Genomic DNA, 21296 nt, shown 5'->3' with positions numbered 1-21296 from the left:
CTTTTTATAGGTTGCAGTTGGTTACCACCTGATTGGAATCCATGGTAAATACCGAATTGGAAATACCGATTTTGAGGCAAAATCGGTATTTCTGTGCTTCCCTACATCTCTATCAGAGTTTTGGCCTGTCCGATTCGGTAATTTACCGAATCGGTAACTCTACCGATTCTGTAGATAGTCCGATTTGGACTATTTACCGATTCAGTATATCTACCGATTCGGTACATGATCCGATTCGGTATATTTACCGATTCTGTATGTTAGCGATTCGTTCTTTTACCGATTCGGTGTATTTCCGATTCGGTTTATTACCGATTCGGTACCTATACCGAATCGGTATAGATACCGAATCGGACGGATTTCAGCGTCCTACATCCCGATGGCTGGATACCGATCGGTAAGGGCCGAAAATCGGTATTTTCGGCCGTTACCGATCGGTATTGGCCCACCTACATCGGGCCCATAGAGTATTACATGCGCCACTGTTGCATCAAAAAATAGTGATGCAAAGGTGGCGGAGGCATCTCCTAAATAAGTCCCTACATTTATAGAGTTCAATGCTTCCATGACAGCTTGTCTGCTTGTCCAAACCTGAAAGTTGTTGAAAGGTTTGCGCAATGCCTTTCTATCCATGATAAGAGCAAGATATATGCAAACAAGGTATGTCATTGATTCCACTTCACTCCTACAGAGCCTGCACATTTTGTCTGCGTTGTCTCTTAACCATTTTTGGCACATGGACCAGTGAGTGATGCTGAAGTATAATGCTATAAACTTATTTTTGTGTTTAGAGTAGCTAGATACAACTGAATAAGACTTGATTACCATCCAGGCGTGAGAGCACTGTGAGATTTTGTTTTTCTCTTCTAGACTGGATAAGTTCTGAGTGCTTTTGTTAACGACCTTTTTAAATGCTGATTGGGTGACTTGAAGGTTTCAGAGTTATTTTACAAGCAGAGTGTTTATGGATTCTTCTAAGTAATGCCAGTGGGCCACCCTATTTCTTGAATTCTGTACTATCCAGCATAGTCAGTCTAATGTGCCTTGTTTTAAGGCTTGCATCTTGTGACAGATCTTGATAAATAATTCACATTTAATTTGTGGAAGTAATGTGCTGTAACATTTCATTTTTTTAGTTCCAAGTTAGCATTATTTATTTAAATGTATTTTACATGTATATTATACATTAAAATATTGCAAATTTTTTCCTCATAATAATCATAATTAAATGTTCCTATACATTAAACTAGGAAAATCTCCACCCCTATGGCAGAGATCTCCACTAACAGACGATCATTTAATAGAAGTAACATTCTATTCATACATTCTGTCGTAGGAGACTTCACCGCCTCGTTTAATGGGGTGGAGACATAAAAGACTACACCTAGGCATAAATTTCCACTCGGAAATTCTGAATAGCAAACAAGTAGAGAGTTAAGCCCACGTGCAGGAGGAGATCTACACTTGAGTAAACATACACATACAGGCACATGCACCAAAGCTTTTTGCGATCGCAAATGGTGCGAATCGCAAAAATCAGCCGTTTGCGATCGCAAAATCAGCTTTTGGGATCATCAAGGGGGAAGGCCATCGCAATTTGAGAATTCGCAAATATTTGCGAGTTCTCAAGTTGCGATTGCATTTAAGGAATCACATTTTGCGATTCCTTAAAATTGATCTGGCCTTCTAATTAAGGTTGGTCCAAAGTTTGCAGAAATACGTTTTTTCCTAGCACTAAGGGTAGCAGTTTCTAGTCACAAGATACCACAACAGAGGTTAGGCGAATCACAAAGTGTAGTAGGAAGAGGAGGAACCAACGGACAGAAAAGACTGCATCAGTTAATGTGAAAGCTGTTATCAAGATACAAGCAGTGACCATTAAAATCACAAAGTTTGGTGAACAGATCACCCAAGTTTTATTCACTGGTTAGGACGAGTTCCCACCATCTATTTCAGTACCCAATCACTAGGCTATGCATAGCATCAAGAGGACTTCCTAAAATCATCTCAGAAAGCTGCTCTAAAAATTATGAACTTACCAGGAAGGGCTACAACACACAAATGTATGAAAAAACATCTGGTCTTATGCATTTAATAATCAAAGAAAGAAATGTGCCCAGTTCTGCTATACAGGAACTAAAGGGAAAAGGGAACAGAACCAAGTGGGTTCATCAACGAAGGTCTATGAAAAACAGGCAGCCACATAGGACTAGTGGAAGGACTAGTGGAAGTAAACATGCAAATATAGGCACAAAATCATAAGTCATTCATGTCTCTAAAAAACATACAATTCCAAAAGTAGATTTCTATAACCTCTGATATATGAATTGCAGAGGATGGTAATCAATTTATTAGAAACTCTGATTTAGAGTACAGTAGGTACATTTACAGTAGGTAGTGATACGTAATAAGTAGGTAAGGACATTACTTTCAATACCTTTCGAAAGTTATTTAGCTGTAGTATTTGCCCCAGTCACACCCGTATGTTTATTCAGAGAGAGCAGCTGCTTATAAATACATCGAAGGAGAAAGCCTCTATGCATTTCCAATTAATACACTAGAGAGCAGAGATGCAAGAAAATTTATGGTGTCAAACAGCTATTAAAAAATAAGTAGAATATTCAAAACAAATGAAGAAATTAGCAGCATGATATTGTGTCAGACTTTATTCAAAGTGTGCAAAGCAGAAAATAATCCCAAATCAACAATTTATGCTGGTTTGCATCCCTATTGGTGGCAGCACACCAGTGGAAAGTGTTTATAAATATGGCTCTTAGTGTATATGCATGGCCTGCCCCTCATTAAACCTCACAGTTTCAGGCAGTTGATAGCAGTTCAATTAAAAAATAATATTTCTGGGCCAGGTCTCCTTTCTCTACTTTACTTCAGCTCTAATACAACATTCTTCTCTCTCTCTCTCTCTCTCTTTGTACCTATGTCAGATTCTCTGTGTATGGCAACCCTCTCACGCTAGCTCAACTCTCTCTATCTCACCTAGGTACCTAATCTCTCCCTGGACATATATCTCTTTTCTCCACTTCTCTGTAATTTATTTTCATGACCTTGCTTCCCTCTAATTACCACTCTCTGTTCACACCTCCATACCTTTATCACTTTACCCTGTCACTGTTGTGTTTCCATGTCACTTCCCGGTATCTCTCCTCCATCTACTTCAAACCCTCTCAGTTTCATCTCGCCTTACCTAATCGCGCTGTCTCGCTCCATCTTTCTAAACCCTACCTCTACCTGCCTCAACCATTCACTCTCACTACTATCTCTTATCTCTAATTTCTGTCACTACAAAGATGTGTTTCATTACCTCATTTCTCTGTACCCAACCTCCCTCTATCACTCTACCTAGCCTCTGTGAGGCAAATGGGTTCCATCCATTTGGTCTAATAGTACTTTTCACAAATGACTACCCCTTTATGGGACTTTTACTGTGAGCGAGTCTCACAAGCTGAATCTCACTCACTGTAAATTCATTATAATTTTAACAGAATGTGCTAACCATCAGTTTCTGCCTTTTAGGATGAGGTGCTGCTGTGCAGCTAGGGTAAGAGGTCCGCGCAATGTGAACATGTGGGCATACGTCTGTAGGATGCAGATGTGAGACTAGGCACAGCTTGGCATTTGTAGACAGACAGCCTGACACAGACATGACTCTGCAATGATTGGTACTGACCGGGAGTAGGCCTTATAATATGAGTGGCCATTCATAGTGTAGGTCAGCAGTACTTACTAGAAATCTGTGATGTTCTCCCTGTATTACACATATAAGTGAAATCTGCTACAATTTTGATCAACTTAGACCTACAAAGTCCAGTAACATATCAAAATGGGGTTAAACATGCATGCCAAGTTTGAATTTGTAGCTCCTAATAACAAATGTCCACATCTTATGTGACTTAAGGATTTCTCTGGATCAAGTCATAATCAGATTCCAGGTTATGTTATGATCTCTTGGTATAGTGCAGAAGAAGGGCTTTCTCTGTAGATTTCAGCAATCTAGGCGGGTGATAGTAGCTGATTCTATGTTGCAGGTAGGTTAGAGCATTGAGGTTTTATAGGTAAGACAGCACATCTCAAAGATGAGTCTTTTCCTTATAGGTAACCAGTGCAGGGAGTGTAGTATTTGAGCAGAGGGAGAGCCGGACGCAAGATTATACACCAGTCTTTTTCCTCCCTACTGGGCAACGTTAATTACACTGCTCCAGGGCAGAGTCGTTAAAGGGATTCCCACATAAAAGGGCAATCAACACCGATTGACGCAGTTCCTGGGAAAGGACGAGGTGGGCAAGAAATCTGCATCTGTTAATTAGATGGTCACATGGCAGCTTGGCTACGACAGCCCAGGCCCACTGGAACATAATAGGGAGTCCAGACCTCTGTAGCCAACACAGGAGGGGCTCACCTTTGTAGTATTTGTAGGAAGGAATCAGGAAGTGGTGTCAGCTGGGGAGAAGCTGAGGCGCTCGCATCAGAGATAACTTGAAGGCGCCATATTGGATTGGCCCAGAATGCTGTGCAGAAGAGTTGGGACAGGGGGTGGAGGAATTATGTGGTATCCTAGCATTGTACTAATCACCAGGTAGGGAGGAGGAATCACTGTCCATTCAGTTCCCCATGTAAACATACTTAACAATCATATTTTAAGAACAAACCCCATCCAATTTTTGATAAAAATTTAAATTAGGATGAAGGCGTGTTATTTTATAATTTTTGTGGGCACTTATTAATCTCTAGGACACTACTGCGCTTCCGAGAGGTTGCCTCAGGCTTGAGGCTGGCATACAGCACATTATAAAACCCGATGATAATGCCATAACGCATGTGTGGGGCAGAGAAACAAGATAAACCGCAATTGAGATAACCATCGCGTTTATGACGGTTTTTAAGTGAACCAATGTAACGCAGTTACAAGTGTCCATTCTCCTTTATGATTGTTAAGTATCCTAGCATTGGCCAGGGCCAGGGGTGTCTGGCCTCTAAAACTTTCCATCCCCACTTGAAAACCCCTGCACAAGGTAGAAACAATTAAGAAGACCCTGGACCTTGGAGGTGACAAAGGCAGAAAGGATGCAAGCTGGAAAGTGAAGCCACCTGGTTCCCTGCAGAAATGAACTGTTAGGGAAGAAACATTGTATTGGACGTGCACCCCTGCCCTAAATGTTCTAACTTTACTGATGTCTGGATCCCTAATGCTGATTTTTGTGGTCAGAGGCAAACACAGATCATGTATGTTCGCCATGACATAGGTCTGTCTCATGCCCAGTGGTCTTGCTGGACAGGAAGAGGCACCTAAAGTGCTACCCTCATAGTGGTTGAAGCCTACTGCCTTCGCTAGGAGCTAGTGATACAAAACAGTAGCCCCTAAACATATGAATGCAACAATGCTACCAACCAAATGGTTATTTATTCCAAACAATAATCAAGAAAATGTTTGTTGATAAAAGTATTGTACCATGGCAGAGTGGGTGTAAGTGAAAGACGTGCTCGGTGTCCTCTCATTGGTGATACACCCACATGACGATAGTGATCAAAAGGGAATATATAAAAACATGACTAGCCTGGCCCGTGCTTGGTTATTCACCAATTTAGATAAGGGTCTGTGATTCATTCTGCATGTTAAATGGGTGTGCTACATGTATGGGTGCCTATGTGTGGCATAGTGCTATGAAGTGTTTGTAGGTTGTATACATGCACTGGGTGTATGTGTGCCTGTGAATGGTACAATACCGGGGAAACCCTGTGTTCCATTTTAAGAAACCTAGGCCTTCCTTGTGAAACATCGAGAGGAGGTAGAGGAATTCCCCCAGACAAATGTGCCCCTATTGTTGCATTCCTGTGAGCTTGGTAGGATACACTCGGAAGAAAGCCAGGATTCCCCTGAATACTTGAAAGGGTGCTCTTTGATTCAGTGGGATGTCACAAGGAAGGATCCTGAACACATCTCAGTTAGAAGATGGGGGTGATACAAGAAGCATATTGGGTAGTGCTGGGGCCTTGGCTAACCTTTTGATACACATTTCACAGTGACTGACAACCTGTGTGAACTCTAGTCAATCCCCTGGACTGTGTTGTGGGGCTATCCGCATGGGGTTGTTCCTGCTGGGAAAGTCTGTGGGAGGGCATAGGAGTGGGCACTTCAGAAGAAGTAGCACATAAACAGCCCAGACTCTAAATCAGATTTGGTGTCTAGAAATGTACTATTAGAAGAAGAGCGTGATAACCCGAAAATTGTCATCTGCCAAGCAGCCAGAAGGGCTGTTTGAGGAGGGGATGCTCAGCATGACTTGTTTCTGTGACCAGGACTGGGCCAAGACCTGGCAGTCTCCCTGCTGGCTGAGGGGACATCCAGAAAATCCAAGTCCATCTGCTCTGGAGCCTGATGCACAAGCACCTGTCTGCTTGCCAAGACCTGAGTGCCCTGAGAAAGAGAATAGAGTTGGAGGGATGAGGTAATATACATTTTTATAGTCAATTGTGTCCCCTAACGTGAACCCCACCGTCTCCATGTACGAGCTTAAAGTGCATGTAACTTCCCTCCTCGACCTGCTATGAAGACGCAAATACATTTGCGTCTAACGTTAACATGTCCTCTTTCAGATCCACCATGAATGGATCGATAATTCAGTTCCTAAGTATGCCTTGCCAACGTCTTTTTATGGTGCACTTTCACGTTTTTCCTAGCCCTGCAGAGTTAGGCCCTGATTTCTGCCATCAAGCCCTTTCTGTTCTCTGCCTCCTGAAAAGCTGCAACGTGGGATGCCTCCCTGACCTCTGTCCTACTCCCTGCGCAGCGAGCGGTGCCCGGCTCGGCCTGCTTGCCTGCCAAAGACAGTATTTTGCCTTCAAATTATCAGTATAGCCGAGTTCAGCTCCTCGAAAACACATTCCAGTCTAGCAGAATAGATAAACATTTCCCCGGCTGCAGAGCAAAGGGCCCGGCCTCTCTGTCTCCATGCAAGTAATTCATTGCTCCTGTTACCATGGTAGGCCCATGGCCCCTCGCCTTACACGCAGACACGTAGTCACATATGCACGCATTAATAGTCAGTATAGAGTAGCTTCTGCCCGAGAGACCTTTCCTTGTAGATAATATAGTTCCCCAAACACAAGATATCAGATATGATTTAGGAACGGGTTGATCTGACATGCTAGACTTCTGTCTCTTTCCTCTAGTACTAAATGTCAAGTCCCCTGCACCCTCCAGCCTCACGTCAGTCACACGTCATGCTGCTGCGCGCGCATCCTTGCTATAGATTTCTGCTGACACTGCAAGATTCCACTTAGTATCCACCCACTTGTGACACCTTCGTGTGACGTTTCTAGCACACACCTCTGTGTACGCCCTAGTGCACGCCTTCTGATTACGTATTGCTACGCACATGTGTTCTTATCTCGTTTCTCTCAGCTGTGACGCCTTCTGTATTGATCACCATTCTGTGCATTAACTATAAAAGTTGTACTCTGTCAATAAAGTATGCTCTATCCCTTCCTGATCCTTTATGGTGAAAGGAACATGATATCCTGGTTCGAACCATTCCATTTTATGGAATAAAACCCATTTTGAAACTCAGCTGCCACGGACTTTGTCTCTCTTATTTTCGATTGAGTTATTTTTATTGAACTTTACCGCATAGAAATTCCGACGGTAAATTACTATTTACCACATTAATTTGGCGCCCGAATAGGGACTCCTCCCCCACCCCACGCGCCGGTAGGTGCGTTGCAGGCTTTGCCCCCTGCCCCAGCCAAGACGGACAATTACGCGTACCCGCAGGATTTCCTGTATCTCCCTCAGGCCTACGGAGGTGACGGAGACTGCGATCAGCACCCAGACGACGGTGAGGAGTGCGGAGGATCCCGACCAGAGCCCAGCCAAAGAGAACAAGGTCCGAGGTATCTAGAGGCCCACCAGTTCCGAAGTATCTACGTTTCGAGTCGAGTCCAGTCCAGTCCGGTCCAGTCCAGTCGAGTTTCCGAGGCCTTCCTTTCCGTGCTTCCCGGTGAGTACCGTTGCTGGGGACGCATCTAGACGGGTGCATTACTATGTATCCGGTAAAGTCGGGTTTGGGTACACAGACCCGGTCTGCACTGTTTTAGCAGTGTATCTGTACTGTTTAGCAGTATATCAAGACATTCAAGGGTTTGATTTTTGTTCTCGTTTTAGAGTTCAAGGGTAGTCAATATGTGTTCAAAATGTTTCTATGTGATTAATGTCGTGGTATGAGTGACTGTTTGATATACATTACTGTGTTTCTGTGTTAAAAGTGTGTTCAGGTTCAAGTAAGTATCGAGTACCGAATACCAAGATGCCATTATTCAGCAAATTAAGACAGATAGGAACTAGGAAAGGGATACTAGAGGAAGCGATTCCTGTCCCACCTAGGGACACTCCCGGAAATTTTATGTACCATAAGCATGGCTTCGAGGCCATACTGTACCTAGATTTATGGGCCGATTATACTAAGAACCTAGAAGAGAAATACAGATGGCCCGTTACAGGGACATGGGATGCAGATTGCATCATGAGAGTAGAAGAAGCACTATGGAAAAAGAAAGCCAGACAATCTCAGAAAGACGCTATAGAATTGTGGCGTAAAGAATCGCATAAAAGAACAGAAAAAGAATTCAGAAAAGCAGAGAAACATAGGGAAGATTCAGAAAAAGCCCGAGAAAATGAATTAGTTGAGGAAGGTATACGAGTCAAAGCAGAACAAGTAGACCGACAGCGAAATACTCTTGCGAATGGTATGTATCCTCTTTTGGCCGAGGGTTTACCTAAGGCCACCCCGGAAGTACCAAAGGATCTGCCCCCTCCATTAGTTCCGACTAAATTACGCCACAAGACCGCAAAGGACATATTCCTTTCTTCTTATTTAGACGACGTAGCTCCCGCATATACAAATCCACGTGTCCATCCACCACCTGCTGATGGCACCCCGCCCCGAGATAATCTACCACTTCTGCAACAACAAACTCCTCCTCCCGTTCCACATCCTGCGCCTGTCCCCCCAGCCCCAGCCCTTCCTGCACCTATTATTCCTGGCATACATCCACTAAATCCTTTTGGACCTGGCACCTCAGGAGGTGCGACAGGAGGTTTTCAAACGCCGCCACAAACACATCGATTGACTTATAGGGATTTAGCACAACAACGTACACCTCAAACAGCGAGTTACAACATACTTAAAGAACCTCTCACAGACTGTAGATATGATCCAGTACCCGGTAAAGACGACAGAATGATGCTTGCATCAGTACGTCTACGACGAGTTGCAAACTATTTAATGTTACTACCAGGAATGATTGATCATCTAGACAAAATATATCATTTTGTCCAAACGGGGGAAGGTCCTGAAAGTATTGGCGAGGCCATGGCATACCAGAAAGTTGACACTCAAAGTATGATATTACGCTTCTTCATAAACTGCTTGATAAGAGACCAAGATAGGCCTGGTGTAGACAAGGAAGAAATGAACGCACTTAACAAATGGGGTCAGAATATAGCAGACGGAAAGCACGATAAACAGAATTGTATAGATAACATGTACAGAAGGATCCGAAAAGCGGTAGTAAAAATACACGAAAGAAGACAGCCTGAAAGAGAAATAGATTCAGATAAGAATGAATCCTCGGAGGAGGAGGAACAACCAGAAACAACAGCACAAACATTGCAATTACCCGCTAGAGAAAGAGAAATGATAGCATATGTAGGTAAGGGAAGACCCTTTAATAATACAATGCGTCCGGTACGTCCAGAAAGCAAGAGACTTTTTCAAGCAGCCATGTCAAATCCGAGGACTCCTGAACATTTGTTTCAGGCTACCGATAAAATACTTCAAGATCGAATGGGGTACCATGTACTCAATTCCATGGATGAACAAGAACTAGCCCGGTCCGCCGTACAATGGGCTGACAATTCCAGTACATATAATGATGATGCAGTAGCTCAGACGTCTTTGAGCCTTTCCCCAGATGAACAAAAATTAGCTAGTGTATACATGATTCAGCATCTCATTACGTTGTTTAAAAGCCAACATTCTGATCCAGGTCCCTTACCGGACATATTGGTAGAACTACTCTCTAATAGATGGAGAGGCCTAGGTACTGATTTAATTAAAGAAATTCTAGAACATAGACTCAAGTATAATACTTTTCTGAAACCACAGTTTATGTCAGCTCCACCACCCCCAGAAAGAAAAATGTTTTACTTCGACAGACAGAATCCCTTACGAGAAGTACATCCAGTAAGAAAAGAAGATGACACACTAGAACGGGTATATGTATATACACCCCTCACTAAAATAGAATTGCTAGAAATGAAGAAACTAGTACCCTGTCACGATAAAGACCCTGCAGGTTTTCACGAGAAATTAAAGATATGCTACTCATGGGTGACTACACGTACTCAGATATTATGAAAATGTTAAAAGTACTGTTGCCAGCTGGCATTTACGAGAAACTCAAAGAGAAAGAATGGGAGGTGGGAGATAAAAAGATTAATTGGACCGAAATAGAAGACGAGGAAAATGGTCGTACTCCAGGGTTAGGCCTTGGGGAAAAAGCTAAAGCATTACCAGGATTAATTGTACAGGTTTTGCCAAGATTATTGACAACGAAAAAGGAAGACTGGGACGCAATCTCAGCCTGTAAACAGAAACACGATGAAGACACTAGTGATTATTATTCTAGATTCGAGAAATGTTTTATTATTAATAGTGGCCTGAAACCAAGTAGCGAGTCATACCCGCACCTTTTTGTAACGAAATTAGTCGAGAATTCCCTGCCCCAGGTTAAGAACCGTGTATACAAAGTCGAGAGTACATGGCAAGCAAACTCACCATCCCAAATGTTACAAATGTTACAGTACCACCAGAACAGAATTAGAGAAGAACAAGATCACGAACAAAGGCGTATGAAAGATACGAAAATGAAAATGCTAGTTGCTCAGTCAGTCCCAGCTGACGGTCAGAAAAGGGGTATGACACAGTCTAATCATTCGGCGGCTCCCGTTAAAGGGACGTGCAACTACTGTAAACAGCCAGGTCACTATGTAAATGAATGTGCGGTCCTGAAACACAACATATCCACAGGTAAAACTAAAGAGAGACCCCGTCAGCCTAGACAGGACCAGATCCAACATCAGGTCCAGCAACATGTTCCACAGAACACCCAGCCAATGCATGCTCCACAACAGACAGTACAGACAGTAGCGGCACCACAGCCACAGCCTATTGCCGCGGCACAGCAAGTTTCACAACAGATGTACCAGTATGCACAATCTGATTACCCCGATTATCAGCGATACACATGAAACAGCCTAGAGAGGGAGGTTGGCTTGCCTCTTATTGAAATTCCTGTAGATCAAGAGGGTCCTTATGTACATAGTCAAGTTTTAGGAAAGGATAGAAAGTTTCTGATTGACACAGGGGCAAGTCGAACAACAATAAGTCACAATGAGGTTCCAGGGGCACCCCTCTCAGGCTCACAGAATGTTTCCCTTGGTTTTTCAGGACAGCCTATTGTTAATGAAGTATCGAAACCTGTTCCCCTAGCAGTTGGTCCATTGTCACGCACTACAGACTTACTACTCACGAAGTCATGTCCAGAAAACTTGTTAGGTATCAAGACACTGAAGGCTCTAGGAGCCGTGATATGTTGTTCTCCGGAAGGAGTTAGACTATTTCTACGTGACTTTAAAGGTCACTATGTGTTACGAGATTTTGATGACAGATTGAAAAATGTACCAAAACATTTGTGGGCGAAAGGCCCAACTGATGTAGGTTGTATGCACATTACACCATACCGTGTTACACTTAAGCCAGGAGTTGTACTGCCCCGAATCCGACAATACAAGTTACCACCCGATGCTGTAGTGGCTTTACTGGAAATAATTGAAGAGCTCATTGCACAGGGAGTGGTTGTAGAAACCGACTCCAATCTATGTAATTCCCCTATCATTCCGATTCTTAAACGTACTGACCCAAATGCACCACCAGTTTATCGGTTGGTGATTGATCTGCGAGAATTAAATAAATGCATTGTGCCACAGTACCCTGTGGTCCCCGACATCTCATCCTTATTGACTGCTATTGATTCAGAGGCGACGTTCTTTACTGTAATTGACCTCAAGAACGCCTTCTTCAGTGTCCCCATTGATCCGGAAAGCCAATATCTCTTCGGATTCTGTTTAAATGGACAAAGCTTCAAATTTGCACGCGCACCTCAAGGATTCACAAAAAGCCCCAGCATCTACAGCCAAGCATTAAAAAGACAACTTGACAGTATTCAAATGCCAGTTAACACTGCCCTGCTGCAGTACGTCGATGATCTGCTGATCACCGCTCGTAGCGAACCTGAATGTGAACATGCATCACTGACAGTCTTACATTTTCTGGCTGACAAGGGACACAAGGTTTCCCCTTCAAAGTTACAATTCTGTGTTCAGCAAGTGGTGTACCTTGGGCACTTGCTGTCCAAGAGGGGGAGACAGCTAACACCTGACCGCATCGAGTTAATTGCACACTTACCGCAACCCACGACACAAAAGGAAGTGCGGGCCTTCATTGGCCTCACCTCTTACTGCAGGCAATGGATTCCCCAGTACGCATTTCTAGCCAAGCCACTTATCCAGTTGACAACACAGGAGGCAGCGACTTCGACTGTCCTCCCTTGGACTCAGGAACACACACAGGCTTTTGATGAATTAAAGAAAGCATTATGTCAAGCACCAGTTTTAGCAACACCTTGTTACAGCAAGCCTTTTACACTCTTTGTTACAGAACGTGATGGTACAGCATTGTCTGTCCTCACACAAGACCAAGCAGGTTCACATAAGCCTTGTGCTTATTTTTCGAGTACATTAGATCCAGTAGCCCAGGCTCTGCCTGCATGCTTAAAATCAGTTGCAGCAACAGCCTTAGCAATCCAACAAAGTGATTCCATAGTGTTAGGACATCCCCTGACAGTACAAGTTCCACACTCTGTGGAAGTTCTTTTAAACAGAACACAGACTCAACACTTGACCATAGCACGACTGACAGGTTATGAATTGACATTGTTCCAGCCACACATAGAAATCAGACGCTGTAACATACTCAATCCTGCCACATTGTTACCCTCGAACATTACAGATCCAGCTCCACATGACTGTATAGAGATCATTAATGCAGTAACAAAGCCCCGACGAGACTTGACAGATGTTGCACTGACAAACCCAGACCTGACGCTTTACGTGGATGGTTCATGTATGAGAACAAGCACAGGCGAATTAGTGGCCGCATATGCAGTGACCACTGAAACTGAAGTCAAAGAAACACACCGTATTGATACATTGTCTGCTCAAGCTGCAGAGCTTATTGCTCTGACCCGAGCCTGTATGATAGCCAAAAACAGGAATGTTAACATATACACAGATTCACGTTATGCATTTGGAGTCGTACACGACTTCGGTGTACTCTGGCAGGAAAGAGGTTTCTTGACCTCTCACGGAGCCAAAATACAACATGGTCCCCTCATTCAAGCACTGTTAGAAGCAATACATCTGCCTTCCGCCATAGCCATCATGAAGTGTAAAGCACATACTAAAGTTACCGATACCATTTCCCAGGGTAACGACCTGGCAGATCAAACCGCGAAACACACAGCTCTGACTCATACACATGCAGCTGACATGACAAAGACAATAGTTCCGACACCGACACATTGCATGACAGTTAAGGACCCCACACTAGATGTAATTGACATACAGACACATGCTACTCCAGACGAAATAAAGAAATGGACTGAACTAGGAGGGATCCAGACAGATCAGGGATGGATGCCGAAGGGAAAAGCCACATGGTTTCTCCCCGACTTTATGGTTCAAGTTATGATCAATACTGCACACAGTCCAGCACACCTGGGAGAAAAAGCCATGTTAGACAGTTTACAGAATCTCTGGTACAACAAACATTTACGAGCAGCAGCAAAACAGAAAGTGCATACTTGCATGATCTGTTGTCAGTTCAATCCAGGTAAAAGCATTCCCATAGAGCAAGGTGGATTCAATCCTCCCGATTACCCTTTTGAAGTCCTCCAGATGGATTATATCCAGATGGAACGATGTCGAGGATTCAAATATGTCCTCGTAGTTGTTTGTGCACTTTCCCGTTGGACAGAAGCATATCCAGTCCCAGATTACACTGCTCCGACCACTGCCAAGCAGCTGGTTCGTGAATTCTTCCCACGGTACGGTTTGCCTCGTGTCGTGTACTCAGATAACGGTCAACCATTCTCGTCCGAATTAATGAAGCAGGTTTCACTCCTGCTAGGATATCAGTGGAAATTCCACTGCGTCCGACATCCCGAGGCAGCAGGTCTCGTGGAACGCCACAATCAGACACTGAAAACACGTCTTGCTAAAATTTGTGCCGAGAAAGGGGTCGACTGGATAGTCGCCTTACCAGTTGCATTGTTTTACATGAGAATGGTTGCACACTCTAGTACAGGGCTATCTCCGTATGAGGTGGTCTTTGGTAGGCCACCGAATATGTGGGGGACGCCTATGCCAAGAAAGTTAACTGATGTTGATAGTAATATGTTGACAGATTACCTTGCCTCCTTGATGTCTGCACTACAATCATGTCGTTCACAGGTAGCTGCAGCCTTTCCCGACAATACCGAGGTGAAGCCGCACGAGATTACACCGGGAAACTTCGTTTTTGTACGCAATTTCGACAGGAGAAGTCCGCTGGAGCCCCGCTGGCAGGAGCCGAAGCTCGTCTTATTGACCATGAGGACGGCAGTGAAGTTGGAGGGCCGCAAAGGATGGGTCCACATGAGTCATGTTAAAAAACTTTACGGATCGCCGCCAGAGACTGACTCTTCCTCCCCCTCTAAGGACTGCCCAGATTCCAGTGACTCTAAACTTCCCCTGGTAGAGAAAACTCCTCAACAAGAGTATAAATTAAAGCTGAGGTCTAGCAAGTCAGACAGTTTAATTGTTTAAGTCCTCCCCTAGGTGAATCGGTTAGACAGTTTCTGACATGTACCCGTTAGACCCCAATAGAGAGAAAGATAGACAGAAACAGCTCAAGAAACGAGAATATTGTAAATCTCTTCGTAGTCACTGTATTGTGACATTATTGATCATGTTTTTTCTGAGTCTTACGATTATTGCTGCAAGTATTCTGCTCCACATGTATTTCCCTCTTTCCATACATTCACATTTCTTTTCAAACAGCACTGTCGAGCATACTTTCAGTGAACTACCCCGCATGAGTTGTCTTACCGACTTGCGCTGCGCAATTATACTTTTATCAGTATGTTACATCATTCTCATCAGACCAGCAATGCTACCAATTGTTGGATATGTGGCCGACTTCCTCCCTATCAGAAATACAAGGGAGTCTTGCCCCTCTTTCCGTATCCGTTCACACATAATGGTTCCTGTGGTGCCTGGTTTAGTTTAATAAATTCATTAGACTCCGAGTCCATAGTCTACAAAGGCAGTTGGATATGGGGAAATCTGAACACAGTTCTGCATAAAGTATGTTACCCTAACAAGGAGGGTCTTCCACAAAGGACAGGGACCGATCTAGAAAATGAAGTATATGGATTAGGTAATTATACACTCAACCTCATGATTCTGAATGTTCAGTCTGATACAGGACCAGACTTACCCTCTATGTCAGTACTACCCGTTAAAGGCGAATTATGTGTCAGAAAGAATGGTTCAGTACCTCTAGGTCATAGTAAATGTACTACTGTGATCGAATTCAGTGATAAAGGCAAGTCTACATTCAAAGCTACCCGCCATTCCTATTTCATTTGTGGTCATACAGCCTATATACGTTTGCCACTAGATTGGGATGGGACATGTTACATTGCATTCCTTCTGCCACCTGTTTTTCTAGCTCCACCTGATTACCATAGAAACTCCCATCTAGTTCATAGACCCAAAAGAGATCTCCCGCTTGTCGACTATACTGAAACGGCATGGGAACGATACACAGATTTCAATAAAGGTTTCTTTCCCTATTTAGGTGCTGTCTTTAATAGTAAATCTATACGTCACTTAACCAGAACCCTCGAAGCAGTAGTGAATGAAACTACTTCCGCCCTAGGTAACTTGACCGAGGAACAGTCTGCTATGAGACTTGTCGTTCTTCAAAATCGTCTCGTCCTTGACGTCATCCTGGCCGATAGGGGCGGGGCCTGTAAAGTCCTCGGATCGAGCTGCTGTGTTTTCATTCCAAATAATGCACCGTCAGTATATAAAGCCATTACACGTCTCCATAAGATTGCAAGTCAGATACACCAGAATCCAGGTACCTGGACTTGGTCCGGTTGGTTCTGGAGCGTGTTGTCAGCCTGGGATTGGAAAGTCCTATCCTTCCTCGGAATAGCCCTTCTCATAGTATTCAGTTGTTGCCTATGTATGCAATGTGGGCCGGCGATTTGCGGCCTGTGCGCCACATCCTGTTTTCCTCATCCAAGTCCACGTTCTAAATCCCGCCTGAAAAAAGAAGAGCAAATGATGTTATATGAACAAATAGATGGACTAATGGGGATTGATGTATCATGAAGGGTCCGTAGGGGACAAGGAGGGAATGAGGTGATATAAATTTTTATAGTCAATTGTGTCCCCTAACGTGAACCCCACCGTCTCCATGTATGAGCTTAAAGTGCATGTAACTTCCCTCCTCGACCTGCTATGAAGACACAAATACATTTGCGTCTAACGTTAACATGTCCTCTTTCAGATCCACCATGAATGGATCGATAATTCAGTTCCTAAGTATGCCTTGCCAACGTCTTTTTATGGTGCACTTTCACGTTTTTCCTAGCCCTGCAGAGTTAGGCCCTGATTTCTGCCATCAAGCCCTTTCTGTTCTCTGCCTCCTGAAAAGCTGCAACGTGGGATGCCTCCCTGACCTCTGTCCTACTCCCTGCGCGGCGAGCGGTGCCCGGCTCGGCCTGCTTGCCTGCCAAAGACAGTATTTTGCCTTCAAATTATCAGTATAGCCGAGTTCAGCTCCTCGAAAACACATTCCAGTCTAGCAGAATAGATAAACATTTCCCCGGCTGCAGAGCAAAGGGCCCGGCCTCTCTGTCTCCATGCAAGTAATTCATTGCTCCTGTTACCATGGTAGGCCCATGGCCCCTCGCCTTACACGCAGACACGTAGTCACATATGCACGCATTAATAGTCAGTATAGAGTAGCCTCTGCCCGAGAGACCTTTCCTTCTAGATAATATAGTTCCCCAAACACAAGATATCAGATATGATTTAGGAACGGGTTGATCTGACATGCTAGACTTCTGTCTCTTTCCTCTAGTACTAAATGTCAAGTCCCCTGCACCCTCCAGCCTCACGTCAGTCACACGTCATGCTGCTGCGCGCGCATCCTTGCTATAGATTTCTGCTGACACTGCAAGATTCCACTAGGTATCCACCCACTTGTGACACCTTCGTGTGACGTTTCTAGCACACACCTCTGTGTACGCCCTAGTGCACGCCTTCTGATTACGTATTGCTACGCACATGTGTTCTTATCTCGTTTCTCTCAGCTGTGACGCCTTCTGTATTGATCACCATTCTGTGCATTAACTATAAAAGTTGTACTCTGTCAATAAAGTATGCTCTATCCCTTCCTGATCCTTTATGGTGAAAGGAACATGATATCCTGGTTCGAACCATTCCATTTTATGGAATAAAACCCATTTTGAAACTCAGCTGCCACGGACTTTGTCTCTCTTATTTTCGATTGAGTTATTTTTATTGAACTTTACCGCATAGAAATTCCGACGGTAAATTACTATTTACCACAGGGAGCAGGTTTCTGTGGGGAGACGTTTCAAGTAGATTTCCTTTATGGAGTGTGAGGAGGCAGTCCTGCACCTACTGGATACTTGCCCATGTGCAGGACCAAGTTGGTGACCCTCGTATGCCAGAGGAAGGCCACCGCTAATTGAGCTGTGTGTATTGACTTGAGGATCGGTCTGGAGCCCATGCATAGTCAGGAGTCGTGACCCTGTATGCCAGTAGGGGGACGCAGCAGGAAGATTGCCATGCTGTGACGGCCATAACCCTTGTGCCATGGTGGAATGCAACACTGTATAACAGAAGCGGTCATCACCGAGGACTTTGCTGTGCTGAATGGGCCGGAGTCTGAGTACAAAGAGGATATGGTAATACAGCACACCAGAAGGGGTAACAAGGAGTTTGACCTGATCGACATCTCACTTCCGGAGAAGTGAGACCGTTTTGGAAGCACCTGCGCACTGTTATCAAAGTGAAAGACCCAGTTCAGGATCATCGCATCATTCCCTCACCATGGGACTGATCAGACACTTACATTGCAAGAAGGAGCTGCAGAGTACCTCCCGTCTCTTTGGTGGGGCAACATGTTTGAAGAACCTTGCACCCGCTGATCGTAGCTGGCCTGGGCTGCATGAGGCCCACTCACCTGATTTAGCTGCTGTTGATCCGAGTGCCCACAGATGGGGCATGCTCAAGAATTCTGGATGCTCGAAACCTGCAGGTGTGAGTACTGCTGATTTCGGGCCAGTCTTCTCCAGGGGAACTTGCTTGCTAGTTAGCTCTGCTGCACTGAAACACTGTTGCTTTTAAAATAGCATCAGAGTGGACTCTTGAGAATTGGACTACTAATGGGGCTTGCCCTGGATGTTACCTACAGTAAATGTGAAATAATCACTATCCCTAGGAGCGAGGAGGGAGTGGAACCCAGGGACCACTTAAAGAAACACTAGAGCCCTGACCTCAACGGAACTGCGTAGTTGTTTGTGAATGTTGTAACTTTTCTGTGGGCTGGTAGAGGTAGAAATGAAAGTGAGCATTTGACTTGACAATTATGTATTGCTGCTGCTGCATGCATTTTGATTTGTGAGAGTGTTTTCTCTCCCTTGTATTCACCTCCATCTGATGGCGCCTTGGACTGCTTGGACCACGTTATTCCTGGGAGTCAAGTGCTGTAGGGATACTTGGCCTAGTTCCACAGAATCCATAGTAGGTCGGGCCATGGGACATCAGGAGTGAAAAGTCTCAACCCCCACAGCAGGGCTCAATACCCTGTGCTTGCATCGCACCCCACTTAAAGGGATTCTGACATAAAGTCTTTGACTCCAGCTGACCCCCAGGACTACAACAGGTCTTTCCAGGGCCAGTAGTGCTGTCCCCCTTATGCCCTCTGAGAGCTGGTTGGAGGAAAAGGCCTGGAGTCCAGTGTCCCCCGCAGGTGACCTGTAACATAGTCAGGAGGTTTTAGGATCTCGGGAGTGTGGACAGGAGGGCGTTATGCTGACTGATTGTGGAGATGCTGGGCAAGATGCCCCCAGCAGGAGAGGAACACCAGGAGCCAGAAGGAGGAAGATGGTGCATGGTGCCAGAAAGTCCAGTTCCCCAGATAATGCACCCCTTTAGGAGTAAGGCAGGCCAATGAAAATGCTCCTGTTGATTAGGACTAGCCACCAGCAGCAAAACAAGCCCCAGATAGAGAAAATCAACTGAGATATGAAGCTTTAAATATGTGCCCACATTCAAAGAAAATCAAGAAATATGAGCAATTGTCCCTTCATGAAATATCCACGGGGTGAGCCAGAGCCCGGGGATCCGTGCATTTTGAATTAATTTTAACATTACCCTTTTGGGCAGTGGCATTAGTGTCACCCCCTTTCCAAAATGCTTTATGCCCCAGGAACCTCGATCTCCCTGTGGCTGGCACAAAACAAACTAGAAGTTGCGATGTCTTGAGACCCCATCCCCTGGGAAGAACGAAGACCCGCGAGGCGCTCATATGCCACCTGTGCCCATCTCTGAGGGGGCAGGCACACCGTTCTTTCAGACCTCCCACTCGAGCTCTTCACAGCAGGTGGAATACCAGCTCCTGCTCACTGGAAACAGCCTGGGAAGGAGCAGCACATGGACGATGCCCGCTCTTGCTGAGTGCAAGAAGCCTCTAAGGGCTGCAAAGGCTTGGAGCTCCCTGCATAATCCCTCAAAAGTGCTGGAACCAGCAAAGCAAAAAAGAAATAGCTGTTAAACCCATTCAAATAATGATCATTTTTGATGCCAGGAGTGCCCCATAATGACCCACATGAGCTCACATTTGCCTATTTTTCTTGACTGTGGTAACCCAAAACTGAGCAGGGAAACCACCAACATACTTTAATTGTGTTGTGGGGAGGCTGCAGGAGGTGCAGCAGCCCTCCTTTGCTGGACTAGAACAATCTGACTCTAAGTCTCCTGGAACCTGATAGGGATGACCCTAAGAGAGGTTTAACTTGTTTTCAAGCACCCCCAGAGCTAAAGCTATTGCTTTCTGGCTAATGAGTGCAGGGATCTCTTAACACTAGGTTTTATGGCTGAATTTTGTGGACTGTATCAAGTAAAGAAAGACAGTGACACATTTGTTTTAAATTGAGATATTTTATTGGAAATCTGAATATTGAACAATGAATGTTTACCAATATAATGAATGCTTATGACTGTTAGTACTGTTTCCATTGGTGTTATTAAATGTAGACAAGGCCCGTGGCTGACTATATTAATGTGGTGACACTCTGACAAAGCCTGTTGGCCTGCCATATATAAAAGGATTCCCATTATATTGTGATGTTGCATCTGGTATAGGTGTGGGGCACTGGGATTATGGGGCTCAGGTCCCACTAGGGGTGTAATGTGATAATCCTCATGTACATGTTCATAACTTAATGAATAGTGTTTAGTAGTTCGTGTAACCAAACACTTTTCCTTTTTAAAAGAAAAACACTGACTGGACAATAATTTGTTGAGTGTTGTGGCATGCCAGTGAATTTGGATTTTTTGCCTTAAGAGCCCTCCTCTGAGTAGGCCTTGGACTGCTCTGCCTCACTACCTTGAGAGAGTCAAGTGCTACAATGGAGTACTTGGTTTCTAGTAATAGTACAATTTGGAACTAATATTTATGAAGGACTCACATCCTTCACAACTAATAACCACATTTCTTACACTCTCAATTTAGCTCACAATGAGTTTTCTACCTCACCTCTCCACCTACTCTTTAATTACAGTACTTTTTTTTTGCTATATTTCTTTAACTGTGCCTCTTTATGTCTTTCTATTTTGAATTCCGCTCTCTCTCAGACACATATCTCTACACACACCCTTCTCAATTTTAGTGCATCTCCTGTACCTGAACTATCTCTCTCTCTCTCTTTATACAGCCCTCTACCAGCCTTCATTTTCTTTACCTCACAACTCTCTCTACCTCACCCACGTTCTACCTCTGCTATCAATCTCACCT

The 21296-nt window shown here is 44.4% G+C and overlaps 1 protein-coding gene across 1 annotated transcript in view; it reads right to left on the bottom strand.

The window, feature by feature from the left end:
• NALCN (sodium leak channel, non-selective) overlaps positions 1–21296 on the bottom strand; it is a 2672759-nt gene that overhangs the window by 2538117 nt on the left and 113346 nt on the right. The window lies entirely within an intron of this gene.

The sequence above is a fragment of the Lissotriton vulgaris genome, chromosome 8, assembly GCF_964263255.1.
Source record: "Lissotriton vulgaris chromosome 8, aLisVul1.2, whole genome shotgun sequence".
NCBI lineage: Eukaryota > Metazoa > Chordata > Amphibia > Caudata > Salamandridae > Lissotriton > Lissotriton vulgaris.
The sequence above is the reverse complement of the archived record's forward strand: the minus strand, read 5'-3'. Positions and strand labels throughout refer to the sequence as shown.